The sequence below is a fragment of the Rhinolophus sinicus genome, chromosome 14 (assembly GCF_057876585.1).
Source record: "Rhinolophus sinicus isolate RSI-liver-muscle chromosome 14, RSI-T2T, whole genome shotgun sequence".
NCBI classification, from domain to species: domain Eukaryota; kingdom Metazoa; phylum Chordata; class Mammalia; order Chiroptera; family Rhinolophidae; genus Rhinolophus; species Rhinolophus sinicus.
In genome coordinates, this window is record NC_142514.1 from 68,128,947 (window position 1) to 68,152,562 (window position 23,616).

Here is a 23,616-nt window from a genome sequence, read left to right on the forward strand (position 1 = left end):
TCCTCATGGTATTAGTTTCCTATTTTCAGGGGTTTATAACTTGGCTGTACAAATTCACTCTGGGCTGAAACTTGGAATGCCCCGTCTTAACCTGGGGCCACTTTATTTATTTATTTATTTATTTATTTATTTATTTATTTATTTTAACCAAATTAAAAGTCAGGTTGGCTATTTTTAACCCAGGCCAGTGGGAAAGGAGGCGCACAGGTGTGGAATACAATTTTGTATACAGAGCTCCAGCTTGTTTCAAAAAGTGAGCACCAAGGAAAGAAAACTATACATGACCCATTGGGGTAATTTTATTTAAAAAAAGGGGAAAAAAAAGCTACAAAGGCAGTCAAATATAATGAAGGGATTTGTTTCCTTAAATGCACATTGTGCCTTCTAAGTATACACCTTGAGTAGCAGCCTATGTATGGCTATTGATTTGGGGGGCTACTCATGAGTAGGCAGCAGATTTGTAGAATTTGCAGAGGGTGTATGCGTGTGCAAATATAATTTATATTTGTCATTTGTAATTAAGAAACAGAAATATCCAATGTGGGATCAACTTGGTTCTCTAGCAAAATGCAGTGCTTGCTTTTTGACAAAGCCACGAGTGTCACAGTTATTATCATAGGCAACTCCACGCTACCAGGTGCATCAATCAGGGAAATTGTGAGGTACATCCAAGTAAGGAAGCGGTGGGGTCATGCCATGACCTGGCTGTGACACTCGAATTTAAAGTCCTACAGGATAGAGAAAACCAGCCCAAGTGAAGCAGTGTTTTCATCCTAACTAAAAGCACTAATAGCTGATGGCAAAGCCAGCTCTGCCGGTAACTCTCAAGATGCGTGGGTGTCCATTTGGCAGGTGTTTTTTTTTTAAAGTCTTTTTATGTCTTTAAAAGGAGAGCCTGTTTGGGAAATTGTCATTGTTGTTCTAGGACATTATATTTTGTAATTTATAGAAAAATGTCATTTAATGTAAATTGAAAAATTTTCCCTTTTTTCCTTTTCTATATATTTAATTCTATTACAATGAGGTCAGCTGGTAAAATTCTTCTCTTTTCCCCTGTTCATTCTGTCAGGTCAATGCTGATTAATTCATAGAGAGGACAATCCCTTTCTGTACAGTTTCTCAGGGAGATGCTGGGAAGGGTTTTCTGGCTGAAATTTAAAAAAGAAAGAGAAATTTCTTCATAAGGGAAATGGGAACTGACTGCTCTTCAGAGCAGAAGAAAAACTCGTCTTCCCAGAGCATGGAAGTAGCTGAGTCCCTCTGGTGCAGAGCGGCTGGAACCTGTAGCAGCTGGAAGGTGCTCATAATTTGGGGATCCCCAGTACTAGATGATGTATTTCTGGGTGATAATGCATCTGAAAACAATTGAAAATAAAAACAACATGGCAGAATAATACAGACATTTCAAAAGCAATTTATTTCTCTGTATGAAAACATCATCAAATATAATACTAAAACCCAGAAATATCTACTTTGAGGTTTCCAGTTCAAGGAGACAATCATATCTTTTTGTAAAAATTCTTAACCTCCCCATAGTCTTCCTGTTAATGGGCTAAAGTAAAGCATAAACCAATAATCAGATGCAAATTAGCAGTAACTATCTGCTAAGGTGAACAACTTCCCTCAGGGCTACTTATGATAAAATTTCAATCCCTGTCGCTACATGACGAGCCGTTATATGGCTTACACTGGGTTTCATCTACGTGAAACGTGCAGCTCACATTGTTTAGTTTTAGCTGGTGGTTCTACATAACAGATGTGGATGTATTTTTGAACTAAGAAGATGAATCTTTGCTTTGCAAAAAGAGAAAATAGCTTTTGTATTTTATGTTACACCTGCTGAGTTTCACAATCAAATTTAAAATCGTGTAGGAAAAGATACTATTGGATTTTAAAGCTGTGTCACAAATTTGAATTTGGGCTTCACTTAGCAGAAACTGGCTTTGTATCTTGGATTGGGTGTAGTTTTCAGAAAATCTGGGTTGACTTTTGTATGGTAGCTTCAGGTGAGATAATTTTCTAGAATTGACAAAACGAGTCCGTGCTCTGAGGAAGTTTTCCTTCCTAGCATTTCCTTAGGATGTGATTCTTCTTTTCATGTTTTTGTTCGTTTGTTTTGTTTTTTTCGTATAGGGGGATCCTCTTTACATTTACTAGAGACATTTGTTAAAATGTAGACATCTTTCCACTATTGTAGCTAAAATTGTGCAGTCACTTAAAATTTTAACTTATATTTTAAAGAAAAAGTACTGCAATTCACATGGTTCAAAATTTTAAAATAGGATAGTAAAAAGTTTACATTTCAGCGCTATCCTCCAGATGCCTGGGTCTGTTCTCCTTCCCAGAAGTGACCAGGATTAGCATTTTCCTGTCTCTTCTTGCAGAAATATCCCGTGCTGGTGTTGTCTCCCCTTTTGTACCCATGGTGGTGGTCTCCACTCTGTCCTGAACTTTGGTTTCTTTCTCTTAATAATTGATCTTGGAGGTTTTCTGTATCAAATTATAAGAGCTTCTTCCTTTTGAGGGAGCAGCACTCTTCTATTAAAATCATACCCAAATTAATTTAGCTCATTTTCAACAGATGAAAATTTAAGATATTTCCAATAATTTGCAGTGAAAAACACTGCAGCAAGACTAGCCTGGCCTTGTACATATGCCATATCACACATATGCAAAAACTCTCTGTAGGATAAATTGCTAGAAATGTAATTGCTGGTCAAAGGAAATGGACGTTTGTAATTTTGATGGATGATACCAAATTATCTTTCATACAGGCTGCACCAATTTACACTCCCTCCAGTACTGGAGGAGAGTGCTTTATTCCCCACACCCTGATCGTACACTAAGCGGCCCATCAAACGTAATGATCTTTGTCAGCCTAACAGGTAAAAAAGGAAGATACTTCAGTATAATTTGAAACCACATTTCTCCCATTATGAATTGAGGTAAGCACTTGAAAAGAAATTTAACAGCTATTTGTATTGCATTTTATGAGAACAGTCTGTTCATATCTTACATTACTTCTATTGATCAAGTCAAATCCCATATTGTGTACCTTGATTCTAGAGGAAGAGGGATCTGAAATTTGAAATTAGGGATTCCAATCAATTTTTTAAATGTTTGGACAGGAGTACTGGGAAAAACATCTTGAGATGATATAAACATGAAGAGCATGATGGGATTTCATTGATCCCTGCTTTTAAAAAAATTATGAAATCCTGATTTTATTAGAATATTTGAAGATGGAGACCAGGAATAGGATCTTTAACTGGTATGAAGTGAAAAGCTTCAGGTTGTCTGCGATTGAAATTGTTTATCTCAAAAATTTTGTTTTAGGAGAGTATGTAAGTGTGCCCTTACACCCCAAGACCTGTTCATTCAGACACTTGTCTGCACCCACTATTAAATGTAGGTTGACCCTATGGTCAGATGACTCATATGTTGACCTGCCAATGAATATCATAAAACAAAGATTGAAGGAATCTGTGGGTTACTGCACCAACCCTATTTTAACCTTTTACCAACGTGCTTTTCTCATGCTCTTTATTTTTGTTAGCTGTAAAGAATTTTAAAAATAAACATAAAAGGTAGAGGGGAGTTCCAGAGAATAAGGGGATTGATTATACCTTTATTCTCAGAACTCAGAACAAATAGTTAACTGTCATATTTACTTCCAATTTCTTAAAATAACATGTAATTGGCTAACATCCTTTCTAACCTTGAGTTTTGTTTCTTTCCCTCTCTATTGAGGGACAGTCACTGTCCAGTTTTTAAAAAGTATATATATATTTATTCCATAGACAATATATAGTACTGTCTTGAGTGCTTTTTAAAAGTATAAGTAGTGTATACATGTTTTACTCAACATTATAGTTTTTTTGGAGATCTAGCCATGTTCATATATAAATATATCTAATCTATTTATCTCCAGGTTATTTTTATTTATTTGTTTTGTGTGGTATTTCATTACATGAGTATACCACATTTTGTTTATCCTTCCCCCTGTTGGTGGTTATTTAAGTTGTTGTCAATGTACATTAGCAAAAATTAGCTCATGGGATCCTTACATTAATCCAGTGACACATGTGAAACGGCACAAGTGAGGAAATTCAAACACAGAGAGGTTAAGTGACTTGGCTAAGATTTGCTACATTCTTAGATAGAACTCACGTTTCCTAATTCTGCTTGTAAGGTCTTGCCTCTACTTTGTAGAGCTTTTCATTCTTCAAAGCATGGAGTACTACTGAAAAATTGTAAGTGAGCCCACTTACACAAAGTTTGGATTGAAAATCCTATATTTCCCTGTTTGAGACATATATATGTCCTCTATACATATCTGCTTTTATTTTTTTGTTTTCAAATTAGTTTTAAGACATTAATTAAGAAGTTACTTTCTATAAAACGGATATGATAATACCAAATAACAAATACCAAAAATCCCAAGAAGTTCTTCCTCATGTGTATTTAAGTTCAGAGAAAATGTTAAAATCTCTCACATAGCAGGTCTCTCTAACTCAACTCTTCTTGCAGAGATGTGGTCTTGATATATTGCTGACATTTTTATCCAGGACCAAGACTTTAGCAAGCTTTTCCCCCAAAACTTCAATGTGTATTTTCTTTTTCAATGAGTAAAGCATTTGATTGGAAAGGATAAGGTTAAATCTTTCTCAAACAAGAGTTTTTCTCCTACATACATACTAAGATGACCATGGTTAACTAGAGGATGAGAAGCTGAAAGTCAGGAACATTCGATAGTGAATATAATAATTTAAAAAGATGAGTAACTTTTATATACAGTGTTGCTCATAGACTTATAGAATATTTGAACTGTAGGGATCTTAGATCATAAATGTCTGACTTGCCCAAGATCGCATAGGGTGCTAGTGACTCTACCACAGCACGTGAAGAGTATATAATTACCAAAAATTTCATTTTCACTTTCCTATTTTTCCGGAAGAAGAGAGGCATAATATTCTGTGGATGTATACAAAGTTAAGAAGGGAGAACAAAATTTTCTGTTAAGTAAATTTGCTAAAATAGGAATATTTCTCTTTAAATTTATGGAGAGATTGAATTCAAATATCAGTGTGTGGCTGGTGCTGAGTGTGGCACTACCATCAGTGTGTATTTAATTGAGAATGACATATTGGTGAAAGCACAAAACTGTCACAGCATCACTATCGTGGTGGAATTGCTTCTGCAGAAAGAAATTGGCCTGCCTGGCTAGCACTACCTTCAGAGGGTTTTCAATGGCTGTAGAGCTTTGTCAAACCTCAAACCTTTCTTCTTGGGGAGCAGAGCATTCCTGCCTTCCCAATATTGGATCAGGTGTCTCTCTTATGTGCTCCGAGGGAGCCCTGTGTCGATCCCCATTGTAAGCATTTATGACCTTTCATAGTGTTTACATGTCTGCCTTCCTCATTCAGCGGGAGGAGCCATATGCTTTAGAACTAAGTCCATCTTTTTCACCGTTATATCCCACATCACTGGCAGAGTGTGGGTACAGAGTAAGCAGTCATAAAGTTTCCTTAAAAGACATAAAAGATGAATGAATGAATGAGTGCTCTCGTAGGAAGACTGTGTCATAGAAGGAAATTTGCGTCGTCAGGATTTACAAAGTTTAGCATTCAATTTAAAAATGCTAAATTCCTGTTACTGCTAAATGAATAAAATGTATTAAGAGTTTGTGAAAAACTTTGAAAGAAAAGATTCCCCTGCCACACACACACTAAATTGGAAGTGACTAGTTGAGTTTTCTATGCTAGGATATAGCTATACTCCTGTATTGTTTAAGAACATTATAATTCTTGATTTTTTATGGCAAAATGAACACCTAGAATTAAAGAAATGTTTATTAACACAACATTCAGTGAAATATCCAACTTCTTCTGTCTTTTTTTATCAACAGAGTGGGAAGTCATATTATCACCCATTTAATTTCATGTAAATTCTTTAGCTGCATCACCAGCTAAAGGAAGTAAGCATATCAAACATTAATATCTATTACTATTATTAGATTATCAAATGTTAGAGCCTAAAATATCTAAATGTCATACTGGTAAAGCTACTCTACCTATCACTGTAATTTTAATATTTTACCATTTCTAACCTAATTTTAGAAAGAAAATTTTGGCATTAGCAGCAAAGTAAAAATGAAATGGATATTTTAATCTAAAATAACTGTGGTTTCTAGTTAAAGATTTTGCTTGGTTGTGTTATTCAGGTCTCTTTTTTTGAAGCCCATGAGTGCTTTCTCCTCCCAGGTCCTGCTGGAGCCTTTTAAAGAATTTTCTCACTAGAGGGCAGCATTTGACTAAATAGAAGGTTTCCTGGACTTTCAAAGCAGATATCACTTTAATAACTCAGTTAGCAGCCTTATGTGGATGTCTAATTCAGTTCGTTGGTCTGGGACTTGATCTGGTTTGATAAGTCTTTAGAAAGAAATTTTAGGGATTTATTCCACTAGTAAATACAAACTCTTTTTAGGTAGGTATTATAACAGGTTTGTGGAAGTCATGCTTACCCCAGAGCTTCAATTGCCTAGCCTTGCAAATGCACATAAATTATTATGTTAAATTATTTATTATTGTAACTGACTAAAACAGAAATGGAGTCACTTGTTTATCAGCCCTCTTTATTTATTTATTTATTTATTTATTTATTTATTTATTTTTTAAGCCTCTCCAATCACATCTATTTCCCAGTTGGTCTTATTTGTCTCATCTTATTTCACCTGGAATTTTATTTTTAAGAGTAAGCCCTGCAGAAGTGCAAACTGGTAGGGGAGGAGCTCTCTTGTGGAAGATGGCCTTCCTTTGATCTGGGCCTTGAGGATAACGGAGGCAATGTTTGGGGAGCAATGCTTTCCACATCCCAGAGAGCATGCCCAGAGGCTGGTCTGCTGGGTGAAGTTTAAGACCCAAAAAGTAGCCTCATTCTTGATTTCCAGGGGCAAGAGAGTAAGCCATTGCTTGGTTTTCATCATTATTCCATCAGTGTTGGGACAAAACCTCTTCTTCAATTTTCCCACATAGAGTTGAATGTATATTGGAGACATCTGGGATATACAGTTGTTAATGGAGATTAGATAGGACAGCCAATTACCAAACTACACACTTCCATTTGCTAATAGGAGAATTGCTATGGAAGCCAATGATGCAGAAAATGACATTATCTTAAATAGACATTAAATAGTCTTTTTATAACATGATGACTTACTGCTTAAAGGAACTATTCAAACAGTCCCAACAGAAATTTACACCCACAAACATACACATATAGGCACATGTACACAGATGTGTGTATTGTACCATCGAGTCTGTATTTTGAAATTTTGACATAAATATATTTTGGTGGTGACATGTTTTTTAGGGGACAGTGATAATCACGTTTGGGTTTTGTAATGTTGAAAATCATGCTTGCTCTTCCTGTTCCAATTTACGAGTATGTTTGGATGAGTTATCGAACACTAACTTTAAAAATGCTCCTTTGAAGTGTTATACGGGGCTTCTGATGACTGTGTAAGCAGAATTTTTAAAAAATATTGTAATTGTTAGACAAGGTATATTAGGAACAAATACTTTTCTCAGAAAGGCCAGAGAAATTGCATAAGGCATACACGCAGATTTTTTAAGTTTTGTGTGTTTTAGATCTTTGTGCCTACATTCAAATAATGACTACTAGAACCCACCAGATTTTTTATTCACTTTAGGGGGATTGATTTGGAAGATTTTGACCACTTTCATTCAATTTTATGTGTTTTATGGGTTTTTACTAACTAGCATTCTTTTACCAAATAAATAAATAAATAAATAAATAACAAATAAATAACTTAAACAGTTCTTCCACTCGCTCCAGGGCCAACCCTGTTTTAGTCATTATTCAGGACATATTTGATGTTAATATATACATATTTTTCAGAATTAGAATGCAGTCCTCTAGTAGACAGCATTGTCTCTCTTTAAAAAAATATCAAACAGAAATAATTTAACCCATTAGATTTGATGAATAATAATTCTTAGATTGTAAGCAGCTGGTCAAATACTAAATTTCTGTTTAGATTTATATGATTTAATGAACGTTTTTGGTAATCTTAGAAAATGTGAGCAACTGGTAAAACCAAGTGATCCATAGATTGTCTTCCTCACCGTCTCCTCTTCAAGTGTTTGAAATTTATTTTTGAACTTCTACTGCTTTCTCTGCCTCTCAGTCTAGATAGTATATGTCTGTGGACAAAGAGAGAGAGACAGAAGTTGGAGGGCAGAAAGAGAATTTTAGGCACCCCAAACTTTGCTCGTTCATGGAACAAATATGTCTCCTCTAATGACAGGTACAGCGCAGTGGAAATACAGAGATAAATAAAACACAGTCCTTGCCTTCAAAAAGCTCCTAGTCAAGTATAGGCAACAAAGGGGTCAGTTAATTACTGTGGTCCAGTGTGACAAATGCTTTGATGGAGGATAATCCCTGGGTATTACGGAATCATGGTGAATGAGCATCTAAATTTCTGAGTATCAGGGAAAACTTGCCTGGGAAAGTGATGCATGAAGGAACTGGTAGAAGTTAGAAGAGGATGGAGAGAATGAAGGTGGGGAGAAGGGAGTTGCAGACAGAGGGAACAGCACGTGTGATGTAATGGAAGCAGAAGACAGGACTGCAGGTTTAGGAATTAGAAGCCATCACATTTGTTTGTTCTAAGAGTCGAGTTACCAGAGTTTGCAAATAAAAATAAACACCAGCTAAATTAGAACTCAGACAAGCAACAAGTAATTTTCATTACTTGTAAGGATGTCCCACGCAATATATATATGAACTGTGTCCAAGAGGCCTGTAGAAAAGCACATTTCCCAGACGTGGAGCCTCATTGAAGGCCAGGATCCAGTGCTGCTGACAGCTTAATAGGATACGTCTACGTATCTCAGGGAAGTTTCCCCTACAAATGGTGCCTCTGTCCTGTGCTTCGTCACCAGAAGAAGTCTGGCCAACCAGGCTTTACCTCTAAGCTCATAATTCCACATCTGATGATCAGTTAGAGAAAGGGATGCAGAATAAAAACCAGCCTTGATGATACTACGCCAACAACTGTCGGTAGATACGCTGCCTTATAATGCAGCATGTCATGCATTCCTCGTTTGGCTTTGCTAGTTACCAGCAGGTCTTCTTGCAAATAAGGCATCATTGACTGCATTTACTGGGCCTATTTTCGAAACCTCTCTTTGGTTGCTATCCACGCCCACCCCTGTCTGAACATGTCACACCACTGATGTGGGCATGCTGCCAGCAGAGCAGATGGCTGTGAACCTTGGCATGCCAGGAAACCATTAGGTTCATCAGTGTGAGCAACAGGGGGTAAGCTTCTATCTGCAAATGTGAGACTAACAGCCCTTGCAGGGCAAGGGGCATATGCCCTCTTGATTCAGGTGGGCTGACCTTTCAATCCCAGATATGGTCTCGGCAGAGCTGCACGTTTAGAGCATGGCATGAACGAATGAAGTCAGGAGAGACTGAGGTGAAGAAGGGTCTGTGGAAATGGACAAAAAACTTCATTTCTCCTTGGGTAGAGGGCTTTGAGGGCCAGGGCTGCCTGTGGGTGACAGATAGTGGATTCACCAGGAGCCTGCTTTCCACTTCTGTTGCATAATCCCCTGTAGAGTATCAGCAGGCCTGCCAAAGGGCGGACTGTGTTCTAGTTTCTTATACTGCAGGTCACAGTTTTCTCTGTAAACCCGAGCTCTTTGGCATTAAGTGGTCCAGCGACACAGACAGGAAAAATGAGAGCAGCTTGCCTTAAATTGGTCGTGAGGATGGAAGACAACAGGAGAGAAAGAATAAACATTTATTTGAAAGATATCTAGGTGTTCACTTTGTTTTCTTTTAACTCCTTTTTAATTTCCTACTTACAAATGCTTGATAATTGGAGAACCTCCAAAAGTACAGAAATGTACAAGAAAATGGAAGTCTCTTTTAACCTACGAGATAGTTCCTGTTAATAATTTCTTGTAAATTTGTGCGTATTTTTCCTTGAATAGCAGCTGTCCACCTTGAAGTCATAGTTTTTGTTTGATTATACAACCTAGCTTTTTCCCTCTTCATTGAAATGGTCCGAATAAGGTAAAAGTCAATAAAAATATCTATATTTGGTGAGAACTAAACTGCCATGCATGAATCTTTTGCTTGCTCCTAAACTCAGTGACATTGGTGGGCTCTCTTATTTCCAAGTTTCATGGTCACTTTATAAATTTCATGCCATTTGGTGTCAAATGATTTTTTATTTAGAAATATTGATGTTGTGGTTTATGGGTCATTACATGTTTTTTTTTTTTTAATGGCCTCCTTTGTTCTTCTTCCTGTACTGGTTTCTTAAGCCTTGATGCACCCAGGTTTCCTCCTGCTGGCCCATTGCTCTATTACTGACCTCTTCCCGGCCTTCTGACCAATATTCAAATGTCTGCTGGACACAAGTGCTTAGATGTCTCATTGTACTTCAGACCTGAGTATCCTCATCTGAGCCTCAATCCATTAATGTTGAATGTAGTATCATCCATCAGATAATTCATGTCAGAAATCCTTACTCTCTTTCTCTTCATAGGCCACAGCCAGTCAGTTGCCAAGACCAAGAGATCTTACTATCTAACTACTTCTCAAATCTTTATTTTCAAAGATATTCATACGACCTAAATTCAATCCCTGAAAACAGGCTAGGTACAGCTTGCCAAATTGCAATTTCAGTAAAAACATTTTGCCACAGCCAGCTGAAACAATGCTGTCCAAGTTCAGCCCTCTGTGACCTGGCTTAACCTGGGAGTAACACTTCGAAATCCTGGAGGAATGTATTGACTCTCTCCTCCAGGAAATTTTTCCAAATATCATTCCTTTCAGCTGAGATTTTTGGTAGGATGTACTACGAAGAATGCACAGCTGGTATGTAGTGCCACATAAATAGCTGTGTCTATCTTAACGGACAACTAAGCAAGGGGTAATGTGTGGAGGTTGAATAAGGAAGGCTACCTGGAGAGAAAAGCTCTGTCTCTGCTTTAAGATGAACCAAGAGAGTATCTATAGGTAGGTCCAAATTTAAACTCAGAAAATAGTTTTGAAGCAGTTCTAATGTCAAGACAAATGTGTGATGGAGGGCCCAGAGTTTTACTGCATCTAATAAGGCTAGCCTGGGAAATTTTTGAAATAGATTTAACTAAATGTCCAACTTTACCTTAAAAAACAAAACAAACAAACAAACAAACAAACAAACCCTCAGACAGTGATAGCGTGCTCATCTTTAGCAATCCTGCATCCTAGTTCTTCATGACCTCCAAGTAAAGTATGGTGCAATGCACACAAAGGTAATGACTAAGGCTGCTTGTTCCTTGAGGTTAGTAGTTATGAATCAGTTAAGAGCTAGGCCAGTGCTGTTAAATGTAATAACTGTTGGACCATTGTGAGCTGAAAACCCGATGTCAGACAGCGAATGTATAGGCTTTCTTTCTGTTTCTTTTGATAGACTCTGGATTCCTAGGATTTAACAGTAGCTTTATGAGGATGAGTGACAGGCCCACATCCGGAAACACTCATTGTCTTATTATCTGAAACACTGGGATCAAAGAGATGGAAAGAGGATGTTCCTTTTGAGGAAACTGAGTCAGTGGTCAGCATCCAAGTCATTGCTGTACATGTATAAACTAGGAAGCCATCGGTCTCTCTGGCATTTGGTGTTAAGCTGCGACTGGTCTGGGGACAGATATTTAACTTATTTACCTTTCTGTTCCTTTGTGTTTCTCGTCAACTAGACATAGAATTGATGCTCTATAAACTTTTGGAGAATGGGTGGTGGAAATCAGGTAATGCTGTTAGAAGGTGAAATAGTGAAACGGCTTTGCAATCAGCACAAGTGTGTAAATAATGGGTGACAGATGGACTCTATCACCTCTCTGATGAGAAAGACACAATTTAGTGTGAAAACCGATTTCTCATTTAAAATGAAAACGCTAACAGAAATATCATTAATTTACTTCAGGTTGGCACTGTAGCTAGATTCTACCAAGACTCTATTGTGAGGTCAAACTGGATAATAAGTCTTAGGTGAGTCAGAGTTCCTTCACTGAGCCAGGCCGGCCTGTATTTTCGTGCTCATGCCTTTAAAGAGAGTGGGGGACAGACTAACAACTGTCAAAAACCAAAGCAAACATTTCACAATATTAAATCTCATTATATCAGCTTCTTTACTGTAGAAATAGAATTTTCAATGATTTTTTTTCAACCGGACATGTTTCCTTATTTATTAAACCACGAAGTAAGCTTAGCATTGGTACACAAAGAATTTCTTCATGCATTTGGCAGAAAAGTCAGAGACCTAACTAGACCTAACTTCAAAAGGGAAGTTGGAAGGAGACCTTAAACTCTGACATGGAGTGGGAAGCTGGAAAAATTCTAAAACATCTCAAAGTAATAGATGTAAGGCTCTGCTTTCATTTCGCACGTGGGGCAGTAACGTAACATTGCAATGCAACAGCTCGTTTTGCCAGCTTCACTGTAGTTAAGCAGACTGATTCCATCCTATACATCCCAGCACATCTTTCTTTTTGTTCTTTCAGATCAAACCTGCCTTTTCTTAAGCCTTGGTATATCAGGTGGTAAAATGAGAAATGGAGTTTGGAAAGCAAAATGTTTATTGGGTGTATCACTTATGTCTGTCCTTGAACTTGCTTGCCAGAACACAGTCTAAATACACACACACACCACCAGCTGGTTTTCCAGCTTGGAAGGGGCTAGAAAATGAATCTTTTCTTTCATTGCGTCATAAAAGTTCTCCTCTTTGGCATGATCATTCATTGTAGCCAGTGCCCACCAGCCTTTTATCAGAAGTGTCATCTCTAAAAGACATTTCTTTTAATTTCTTCTTTAATATTTACTTTGTAGGCCAAAGAATGGTCGCCAATAGTCAGTGACCCATTTGTAACAGGAACTGAATAAGAGCTTGAAAAGCCGATCTAGAACCGGGTTATTTAACGTGCAACAACAGTACGTAATGCCGTGTCCAGCATGGTTTTCCTGTCAGGGTCAAGGCAGCAAATGTTTGGAGGAAGCACCTTGATTTCATGAGGCTCAGTCTAAGAGGTGATGAGAATGATGTTTTCTGGGGTTGCTTCTGGGCTTTGTTTTTTAAAAATGTACACATATTTACAGAAATAATGTGTGCAAAATTTTTTCCTCAAGAATGACCAGATGTTTCATTCTACAACAAAGGGATAACAAAGCTGTAGTGGGTTGTAGCTTTAGCCAGAAAAAAATTGGCTAGAGGCAACAAAGAGGCCCCCAGTAAAGTTTATTAAATCCTGGACTGAGAGATGGTATGTGTTTGTGTGTGTGTGTGTGTGTGTGTGTGTGTGTGTGTATGTGTACGCACATGCGTACTGGTGACTCTCATTTAGAGAAGTGATCCTTAAAAATTGCCAAAATTCCTTTTGTGGGATGCTATAAATCAGGTCTTGACTATGGGTAGGGAGGAAAACAGATGGCTGCGTAGAACACTAAGACTACATCTGTTGGGTGCCTGGTCCACCAGGCAGGTGGGGAAGGAGAGCCTGCAAGTAATCTCCACTCCGCTGTGTGAGTAGCTTCTCATCCTCTGGACAGTTACCTGCTCTCAGACAGCCCACCACTCAGCTCTTCCTGTCTCTGAGATCTCAGGGGATGGAGAGTTTCCTGGTGCCAGTGTGTTGCTGCTTAAAGATTTTCCAGGATTTAAGTGTAATCCCCAAGGTGTTGTTAGACACACAGCATTAAGTGCAGGACTGGAGGGAGGCAGTGGGATTTAAGTTTCCTCTGAGACGATCACTTTTATTAAAGGAGCTCTCTTACAGAAAGAAAGAAAGAAAGAAAGAAAGAAAGAAGGAAGGAAGGAAGGAAGGAAGGAAGGAAGGAAGGAAGGAAGGAAGGAAGGAGAAAGAAAGAGGAGAAATAGTGAAGAACAAACTGTGGTTAAATAAGAGTTATTGTGCAGTCTGCTTGCCAAAGAATAGTTACAGAAATGTTGGGAAATAATTTTGAGCACCAGGGGAGCAGGTCAAATAATTAAAAGTTCAAGTTTATGAGGCAACACTTAATATGGTCTTTGAGACCCTTTTTGTCTAGAACTCTCAGATTGAATTCTGTACATGATGTCATTTCAGGAACATAGAAAAGCTAACACAGAGATTAAAATGTCCTGATACACCAATAGGCATTGTCACAAGGAATAAGGTCTAGTGACGGATGAAGTAGCAGAGTTGTGGGGGTGATGTGTGGTGTGATGTTCATATTTCATTAAAGTAAGTTTCCAGATGGCTACAGTGGATGGAGTGAGTCTATTTTGTCCAAATGATCCGGGAGCTGGGATTAGGAAATAAATATAAAGCCAGACAAAAAAAATAGTTAAGATTCTCTGATATTGAAAGATGAGGAATATCAATAGAAGTGACATGAATGAATAAAAAAATCCTAGAAAGGACTAGTAGACACATTTCTTGAAACTAAAATAAATTTTAGTCGGATGAGAAGTGGTTAATGATAAGCATTGAGTTCATAGTCCCAAATGGTAAAAATAGAAATGACTTTTTAAAGGAAAATTCATGGATGGACGATTCATAAAACCCAATTAAAGGAAATATAGATTTTTGTGGAGATTATTCATAAACCTCAGGATTGATGTGAGGGAGGATAGCCTTCACCTCTCTGAATTAGACCTTTATTGCCACAGTTGTAGCCTTCCCCCCCCCCTTTAAATCAGGAATAGTTTTCTTCTCATTTTTGTCTAGCTGATGAACTCCTATTCATGCATCAAAACCCATTTCAGGTTGCCTTTGTGAAATTATTTGACTCTCCCTAGTTCCTTCATAGTTGTCCAGTCCTTTCCTTTTCTCAGCTATCTTCTCCTGTACAAACCTCTACAAGGACATGCCTACCACAACCTGATTGTCTGTTTACTCTCTTCTCTTTCTCGCTTGACTGTGAGGCCTCATCTGCGCTTGGCATTGAGCATGATCTAAAAGAAAGCTTGGTGTTTAAAACTTTATTAAGCTGACGGGCTAAAATTCCCTTTTAAAATTCAATTTTTACAGCCATCTTGGATCCAATTTAGCACTTATCCTTTCTGTTGAATGAAACCATTACCTAGACAATCAATTTGTCCTTATTCTGATTAGAAAATAATAAAACCTCAATGATTTATTTATTTAGCGTTTCTACAAAAGATTCTTAATGATCCCTCAAATTGTCCCTCTCTCCAAACTATTCTTTAAAAATACCCTTTTAAAATGCTGGTTGAGTTACGTCACCCTCTTCTTTCAAACTTTAGATGATCCCCGTTATCAGTAAAGTCAGATTCTTCAGCATGACACTCGAGACCCCTCCGACATGGTGCTCACCTGCCTTTCACACCTCACCTGCCACCACATCCTCTGGTGTCCCTGTTCCAGGTGTGATGTATCACTAAGAGTATCTTTTTGCCCTCTTGTCTGTCTTGTTCCTTGATCATTTGACTAGTCTTTCTTCATCCACCTTTCCTTATAACTGAGTATAAATGTCACCTCAACTGTTTCTCATATTCTTCTACCCAGGGGGTGATTGTATCTCTATTTAGCATTTACTTTTAAAATGTCTTCTATGTCTTCTTGCCCACCGGACTAAGTTCATTGAGCCTTTGAAATTCCTAGCAGAGTGCCTGGCACTGAGTTGACAAACAATACGTTGATTGTTGTTTTTTTCATCTCCCACCCCTGAGATATTGTTCAAGATGTGGGACCAAGAGTTCCAAATACTGAAAAGAAGAGGTTAAAAATATTAGGTTGAAAACAGACTGAATACCTTCCTATTTCAATTCCCCTCAAGAGTGAAGGTGAAACAGATGGAAAGGTCTGTATTTAAAGGATGTTTCCATAAATTATCCTGTGTAAAAGACACCTACGAGCCCACTTAGTCATGAGAACTCAGGACATTCAGCCTTTGTTTTCATTGATTTTTCAGTTATCTTGTCACATCTGGGCACAAAATAATGCAAATTGGATGAGGCTTATATAAGGACACCTTGTTAAGAAACTAAAAAAGTATCTGGAAGGTATAAAGGCAATACAGAAGCCTTAGGAAAGGGAGATAAAAAGTATTATGTTTTCATCAGAAGAAATAGTCGAGCCAGTCCATAAGCACCTGATAAGAAAATATAGGGCATTATTTGTCTTCCAAGATGGCACAGCATCTTAAATCTGCCTCCCACTATCAATATTCAAGTAACTCTTTCAGTGAGTAAATATTGAATGCTCCCATGTACCAGGCATGCTCCCATGACCCCCAGGGCCCTTACAGTCTAGTAGAGGAGGAAGACAGGTGATGTTATTACTAAACAGAGTGAGTTCAATGATATGAGAGAGGTAGAGAACAAAAGAGGGTGTGTGCACCTCTGGTTGAGTGGGTCTGGAAAGGCTTCAGAAGCACACTTGAACTGTATCTTGAAGGACAAGTAGATGTCCTTTGACTCCCTGTGAAGGCATTTGTGGCGAAGGAAACGGCCCACACAGGGCATAGTAGCATGTAACCTGATGGTGACATAGAGTAGGCTTCATGAGTGTTTGTGTCAGGTTACCTCATTTTCCAGAGCATAAACTTTGGGATCAAATCCCTTTCATTGGGGAGTTGCTGGGTTGGAATATAAATGCAGATCTAAGTGTAACTTACTCCTATGTCTTTGGAAGCAGCTGAGCTGCTTTGCACATCATCTTTTAGAGGGATCTCCCATGCCTAATCAAGTTTAGAACTACTTTGGACATTTTCGTACTTATTAACCAGTATTCTTTTGAGTGCAAGCGGACAGATAGAGGCACTGCCAAACAGAGGGGCTGGTTCACTCTCAGAGAATCTTTTCTAATGCTCCCTGAGCAAATGCAGCCATTGGACAGTGTCACAGCAGTGGTGAGGGAGGGGATCTGAAGCTGTGTGTGCTTTGTCTGCTTGAGATCCATTCTGGATCTGTTCCAGGAAGGTCTATTAATTGCTTCAGTGCTGTGGGTACTCTATCCAGTTCTCTAGCTCTGGACACTTAGGGGATATCCTAAGGTTTGATTTGTGGCTGGGACCTTTGAACGTGCTGTTCAGTTGTTGTCTTGGCAAACTGCATGCCCTTTGGATAGTAAGTTGGCATAGAGAATGAGGATTTTTTACTGGAGTGGTCCAAACAGAGCTAGGAAAGAAACACAAGAGAGAAAGGGGACTGGACTCTAACAGGTTAGTGTATTGCTTCATTGTTATGTCTCATTTTCTCTTTTCTCCCCAGACATTCCTTTTCTTGTGGCAGCAAATCATTTCTGCAGTGAGTCAATTATGAAAAGTCAAAAGAGTCTTTTCTCTTCTTCCTTTCACATTTGGATAAAACACCTTTGTTTATGATTGTAACACTGTTTCATTTTATTATATGCATCTAGTGACAGTATTCTGTCATCTGAGATTAATTTTGATTCTTGGCCGAAGCACACTTGTATTACATTTGCTGATGAATTGCCCCTGATGTTTTGAGTGAGCAGGCTCGCTGTTCAGCTGGGCGTGTGCTCATTGGTTGAGCTATGAATTCTACACCATCACCTCCTGCAAATCTGGCGTAATCTGTAACAGGAGTGGGGAGCCATGTTCTTAAACTAGCAGGGCTAGAAATGGCAGGGCTGCTGCACTGCAAAACTCTAGGGGGAGCCATTGGCACATATGATGCAAATGGTACCCACCAGGATAAAAGAAATTGCAATCTTTTTCTCCCAGGTGGTCTAGTTCTTGGGCCACCTTTCGAGTCACATCCCCCCTCACTTTTATTTTTTCCCATCTTTCTTCATCCATTCGTGAGGCTAGCTGGGGGTTTTGCAGATTTGTACTTGGCTGTGTGCATGATGTAGTACTGTATTCCTCGGGATAGGCTAGGCTAGGCTGCAATAATCAACAGTTGCAGAATCTCAGAGGCCTAAATAACAAAGGTGTATCTCTTGCCAACTCTTCACATCGGTGATAGGTTGGCTGTGGGCTCCAAGTCATCTTCAGATCCAGGCTGACAGAGACATCCATCATTCCTCAGAAGGAAAAGGGACAGGGTGAAACACCCAATGACTTTTAAAGCTTGCATTTACATTTCACTGGTCAAAGAAGTTTACATGGCTATGATAACTTGAAACATGGGCAAAGAAACATAACCTTATCATGTGCCCCAAAGGATGAGACCCAGAACATCTGAGAACAGTCCTAATGATAGCCACAGGTATAGTGAAGAGAAATAATAGGATCATGGACTTTGAGCCCAGTAAGACACAGGTCCAAATCCTGGTTCTGCTTCTTGTCAGATGTTTAATAACTTGCAAGCCAATTATATTATCTCTCCGAGTCCCAGTTTCTTCCCCATACAAGAGAGATAATAATAGCATTTTTCCTGTGAGCAATGGTGATACAGTGCCAGTTATGTAGCAGGACACCCAACAAATCTCTTTTGTCTCCCTATAGTACCAGTATTTCTTATTTGTCTGTTGAAGAAGGGGAGACACTGCCCTCGTCTCCCAGCCAGCAAATAAGAAAGCCCTGGTGACATTTGCCAAAGCTCATGAAAATAGCTATTAGGAAGGCAAACTGTGCTTAGAAAAATATTAATTGGACTTTAAGCTCATTAGGAATTAAAAACAGCAACAAAAATATTCACCTTTAGCATAGGGGAAAAAATCCTGGAGAGCCACACAGCCTCCTCCTAAAATGCAGAGCTGCTGACCCTCTGTAAATGCCCAGAGGACTCTCTGCCTGGCTACAGAGGTTCAGGACAACACAGCAGACGCGAGTGACTTCAGGATACCTTTCATGCTTGGCAGGCGTCCCCATTTTATTTGTGATATCAAAGCTGCAACGCTGTGTTCTCTTCTGCGGAAGACATTAAAGAGATTCAGAAGTCATCCAAATCATCTTGTAATTAATGTTACCACGCACGCCCAGGACATTAAAATGTTAACAGTGTTAGAGTCATGTGCTTTGGAATACCGAGTGAGGGCTTTATTAGAGAGAAATGCTCAGCAGATGTCATCCACCCTAATTGAGGACATCAGGGTGCCTGCTGCTCCTTCTTATCGGTGGTGCAGAGGGTTTTTTTTTTTTTTAATTTATTCATTTTCTTTACTGCTAGAATCTGCTCTCATTATTAGACTATCTTGTCACTCATTTGCATTTCAAGTACTGGGACTGGGGGGGTAGCAGCTATCTGCCTTAGAAGAACACTTCAAGGGTTACTCTATCAAATAGCGGCACAGTAGCACAGTGAATCTGACATCTGGGTTATCTTATTCCCAGATGCTCTGTGGTGTCATTAGCAGGATTAATCTTAGCTTTAATTTCATAATGATTCTTATTCTAATATATGTGAATGAACACAAAGTCTCTTGACTCATTATCACCAATTTACCCAAGAAATGTAATCAGGCTCTTACATTCACCAACATTTATTTTTGCTAATACATCTAAAATTGTAGATTAAGCAAATACAGTTAGTTCCAGCTGAGTGAATGCCTACCGAGGTAGCACTGTAGTATTTATGTTTTAATTAAACAACATTAATGGTGTTGTTTTTAAATATGTACTGACCAAAAATGTGTTCATGGGGAATAGTAAAGTCGTTGTTCGAGCAGCGTCCAGCTGTAAAATTAGTCACAGCAGCATTATATTAGAAGCCATTACCCAGTTCTTTTGCAAATTATTGAAATTCCCTCTGCTAATTATGTTTTTAACCTTTATGAATAAGATGGAGGTATGTAGCTTCAGTTCCAAACAACTCTACTTCCCTAAGGAAACAGAACAGCGAGTCCTTAATGGTGAGTATAATTGTAATAAGCTGTGTTGTTTTCATTCCCATTCAAGGTTACCATGTCACATCAAATATGGTCACTTTCAGTTTTTGACACAGAGGAGGCAACAGGCCATTTGCCCTCTCATTTGACACTAAGTTTAGTAGTATACTTAGCGGGGGCAGTGCTGGGGGGTGAGAAATAGATAAGGATGTACTAGAAAATTCCAAACCTCTCTTCACTTAACTTCAACACCGAACTAACTTTTTTCCTTTACAGATGTTGTCACCCAGCAGCATGTAGTGCTTTATTATTGATGGATAAAATGTTCAAACATTTAAAGAAATGAAAGTCAGCTTTGCATTTTAAATTAATTACTTAAAAGTACTGTAAATGCCAGCTTGTTAATTGCTTTGCACCTGCAAGCCAACACAGGTTTTGTGCACTCTTTCTTTGAATATTAAATTTTTTCTCGCGTGTCTTTGTAATGCTTGGGAAGTCTCTCCAGCAAACATATTAGTAAAGAGTAAATATTGAATCTTAGACAAAACTCATGGCTTCATCTTTCACTGTACCCAGAATAGGATTTAAAGGAGGATTTAGATTTCCAAGGCTTCTAATTAAGTAGTGATAATCAGGCTTTCTGCTGAGGGTCACTTCCTGGGAGTAATTTGAGTTATTAAAATGCATGTTTTTGTTTGTTCTGCTTTGTGAGCTAAAACTGATCCCTTTTAATATAGCAGCAAATATGCAAATTGGTGTTTCATTATATTGTGCAATTTATGGCAATCTTCTCTAATTTACTGAAAGGTCAGGAGCCTGACCTTGTCATTCAAATTTTTTTTTTATTTTCTGGTAAAGCTAAACTAATTATGTGGTTTTTTTTTTTTTTTTTAAATGAAACTCTGAAAGTGTGCATCATAGTAAAGAATGTGACAAATTTAACTTTTACTTAGCTCTCATATTCATCAGGTTGGCCTTTGGTTTTGTGTGCATCCCAATAACGAAGGTGATTTCAACTGTGACTTAGGAATCAGTTGGTTTTAAATACTGCACAGAAAAAAAATTGAACTTTAAAAACTCACCAGATCTTTAGATTATTTTCGTTCTTTATTGATGATAAATATGCTCTCTTAACGTTTCCTTTCCTTTACGAAGTTTTCAACTATGACCGGGAGAATTTCCACCTCAAATATTTTTAAATCATTGGTAACAGAAGTTGATACTCATGAACTACTTACTTTAAATTTTTCAGCAGTGATTCTCACACATTAGCCTGCATCAGAATCACATGGATTTCATGGTAAAAATTAGATTCTAGGGTTCCTCCTCAAAATTCTGATTCGGTAGGTCTGGGATTATCTTCCAGTTATCCGCATTTTATTTAGGTGGTCTGTTCTCTGTACTTTGAAAAGAATCCATAGCCATTTGATGCTCCTCCATCCAGTATATACATTTGCTTAGTTACTTACTCATTTGTCACATATATGAATAAAGGACTAAATCAACATTCATTCTGTGCCATGTATGACCATTGCCCTTCAAGAGTTAGCTAGAAAAACACATGTATAAATGGCTATAGGACAGTATTTAAGTTACTATGAGCAAACTTATGACAAAAATACTTTGAGAACATAAAAGAGATAAAAATTAATTATAACTGGGGATCGTTTAGCAAAGGAGAGTATATTTAGACTAGACTTGGAAGAATGAGTTTTTTTTTTCCCAAGCAGAAAAGGTACAAGAAAAATATTGCTGGCCAAGGAGGAGCCTGAACAAAGGTTCATAGATGGGAACACACATGGTGTGTTCAGGGGACAGTGAGCAGCCCAGTGTGACCACACAACATACGTTGTGTCATAGATTGGTAGTGGGAGTAAGGCTCCAATGTGTCCTGAAGTCAGATTTTGCAGGACCGGGAATGTCTCAATGCTGAGCTATTGGGGTTTTATTTTATGGGCAGTGGGACATCAATATAAATTTTAAAGTGAAGGACTGGCCTGGTTGAGTCTGTGTCTGGCAAGAGTTTGGACAAAAAAGATTAAAGGCGAAAAGATGTGTTAAGAGGCTACTCATCGTCCACAGAAATATACTAACGTCTTGAACTAAGGTAATGGGAATGGAGATACCGGACTGGACTCAACTGACAAATACAATTTAGCAATAAGTTGGATTGGAGGTGGGGTTAGAAGGAGGTGGGATTAGAAGGAGTGATGGAAAGGGAATTTGAGGCCCCGGTTTCAGTTGAGTAGCTGTGTAGGTAGTGATACCATTGACCAAGATAGAAAATATTGGAAGAGAAACATGATCAGTGGAAATAAAGATTTTGGCCTAGGAGCTGCTACAGGAAGTGTGGTTGAGGATCAGCAGCACTGGCAGCTCTAGGACGCTTGTGAGAAAGGCAGAATCTCAGGCCTCCATCCCCGTTCTGCTGAATCAACACCTGCACTCTTACAGCATCCCCCATGGGCCATACACACGTGAAAACCTGAGAAGCACTGGTTAGAGAACTCATACGGTTTGTTGTTGGAACACTATACTTTTGATGGACTCCATACCAAAGAGTAGTTTGTGGTTGTATAAGTTTGGGAAAAAGCGCCATATGATAACCCATATGATCACTACTTTTGGAGATTCAAAAAATGCAACTGACATTAGCTTATTAAAGGCTCTGAGAAGTTCTGTAGTAATGAACTCTGTCCGATTTTGCTTAAACCAACATTTCCAAAATGTGTGTTATCATGAGGTAGTGGGTATATTGTGTCCCCAACCCCAAAAGATATATTTAAGTTCTGACCCCCAGTAAGTGAGAATGTGACCTTATTTGAAAATCGGGTTTTGCAGATGTAATCAAGTTAAGATGAGGTCATGCTGCATTAGGGCACGAACTCCAATGAAAAGCATCTTTATAAGAGAAAGTAGAGAGGGGATTTATAGAAAGACACACACAAGAGAGGGCCGTGGATGACAGAGGCAGACACTGGAGTGATGCAGCTACAAGCCCAGGAATGCTAAGGATTGCTGGCAGTCACCAGAAGCTAGAAAGAAGCACGGAAGGATTCCCGTCTAAGCCTCCAGAAGGAGCATGCTTTTGGCAGCACCTTGAGTTTAGACTTCTAGCCTCCAGAACTGTGAAAGAATAAATTTTTGTTATTCTAAGGCACCCAGTTTATGGTAATTTGTTATTGCAACCTTAGGGAACTAATATGCATGGGAATCTTTAAAACAAACAAACAACACAACACAGTACCAATTAACATTCTGAGAATCACTAGATTTGAAAATAGTGATTTAGAACATATCTGGAGTTAGATGCCAGTGGTATGTGCAGATAGAGGTGTCAAATTGGCTTTGGAAACAGAGTAAATTTCAAGAGAGAGAGCATCAAGATAGATGAGAAACATTTAGGAGTAAAGCAGAGAGTAGGTAGTTTAAGCCTGGGGAATGAATGGAGTTGACTAGGCATAGAATTTAAAGAAAAACCCTGGGAGAATATCTATACTTGAAAGAAAACTGCACAAGAGCAAGAGAATGAGAATTTAGGAGACATAAGAGAAGAGGCAAAAACAAAAACAACAAAAAAAGAATTTAGCAATGAGAATGTTAATAGTGATTTTTGAGAAAGCAGTTTAACTTGATGATGGAGTAGAAGGAAGCTTGCAGTGGCTCAAGGAGTGAATGAGAGAGCCTTCAGTTATAGAAGGTGAAAGCATTTCCAGTCACCAATCTTCCTTGAAACGTACTTGCAAAAATGAAAATAATACGTAATAAAAATAAAGCAGGAAACTTCATCTTTGAT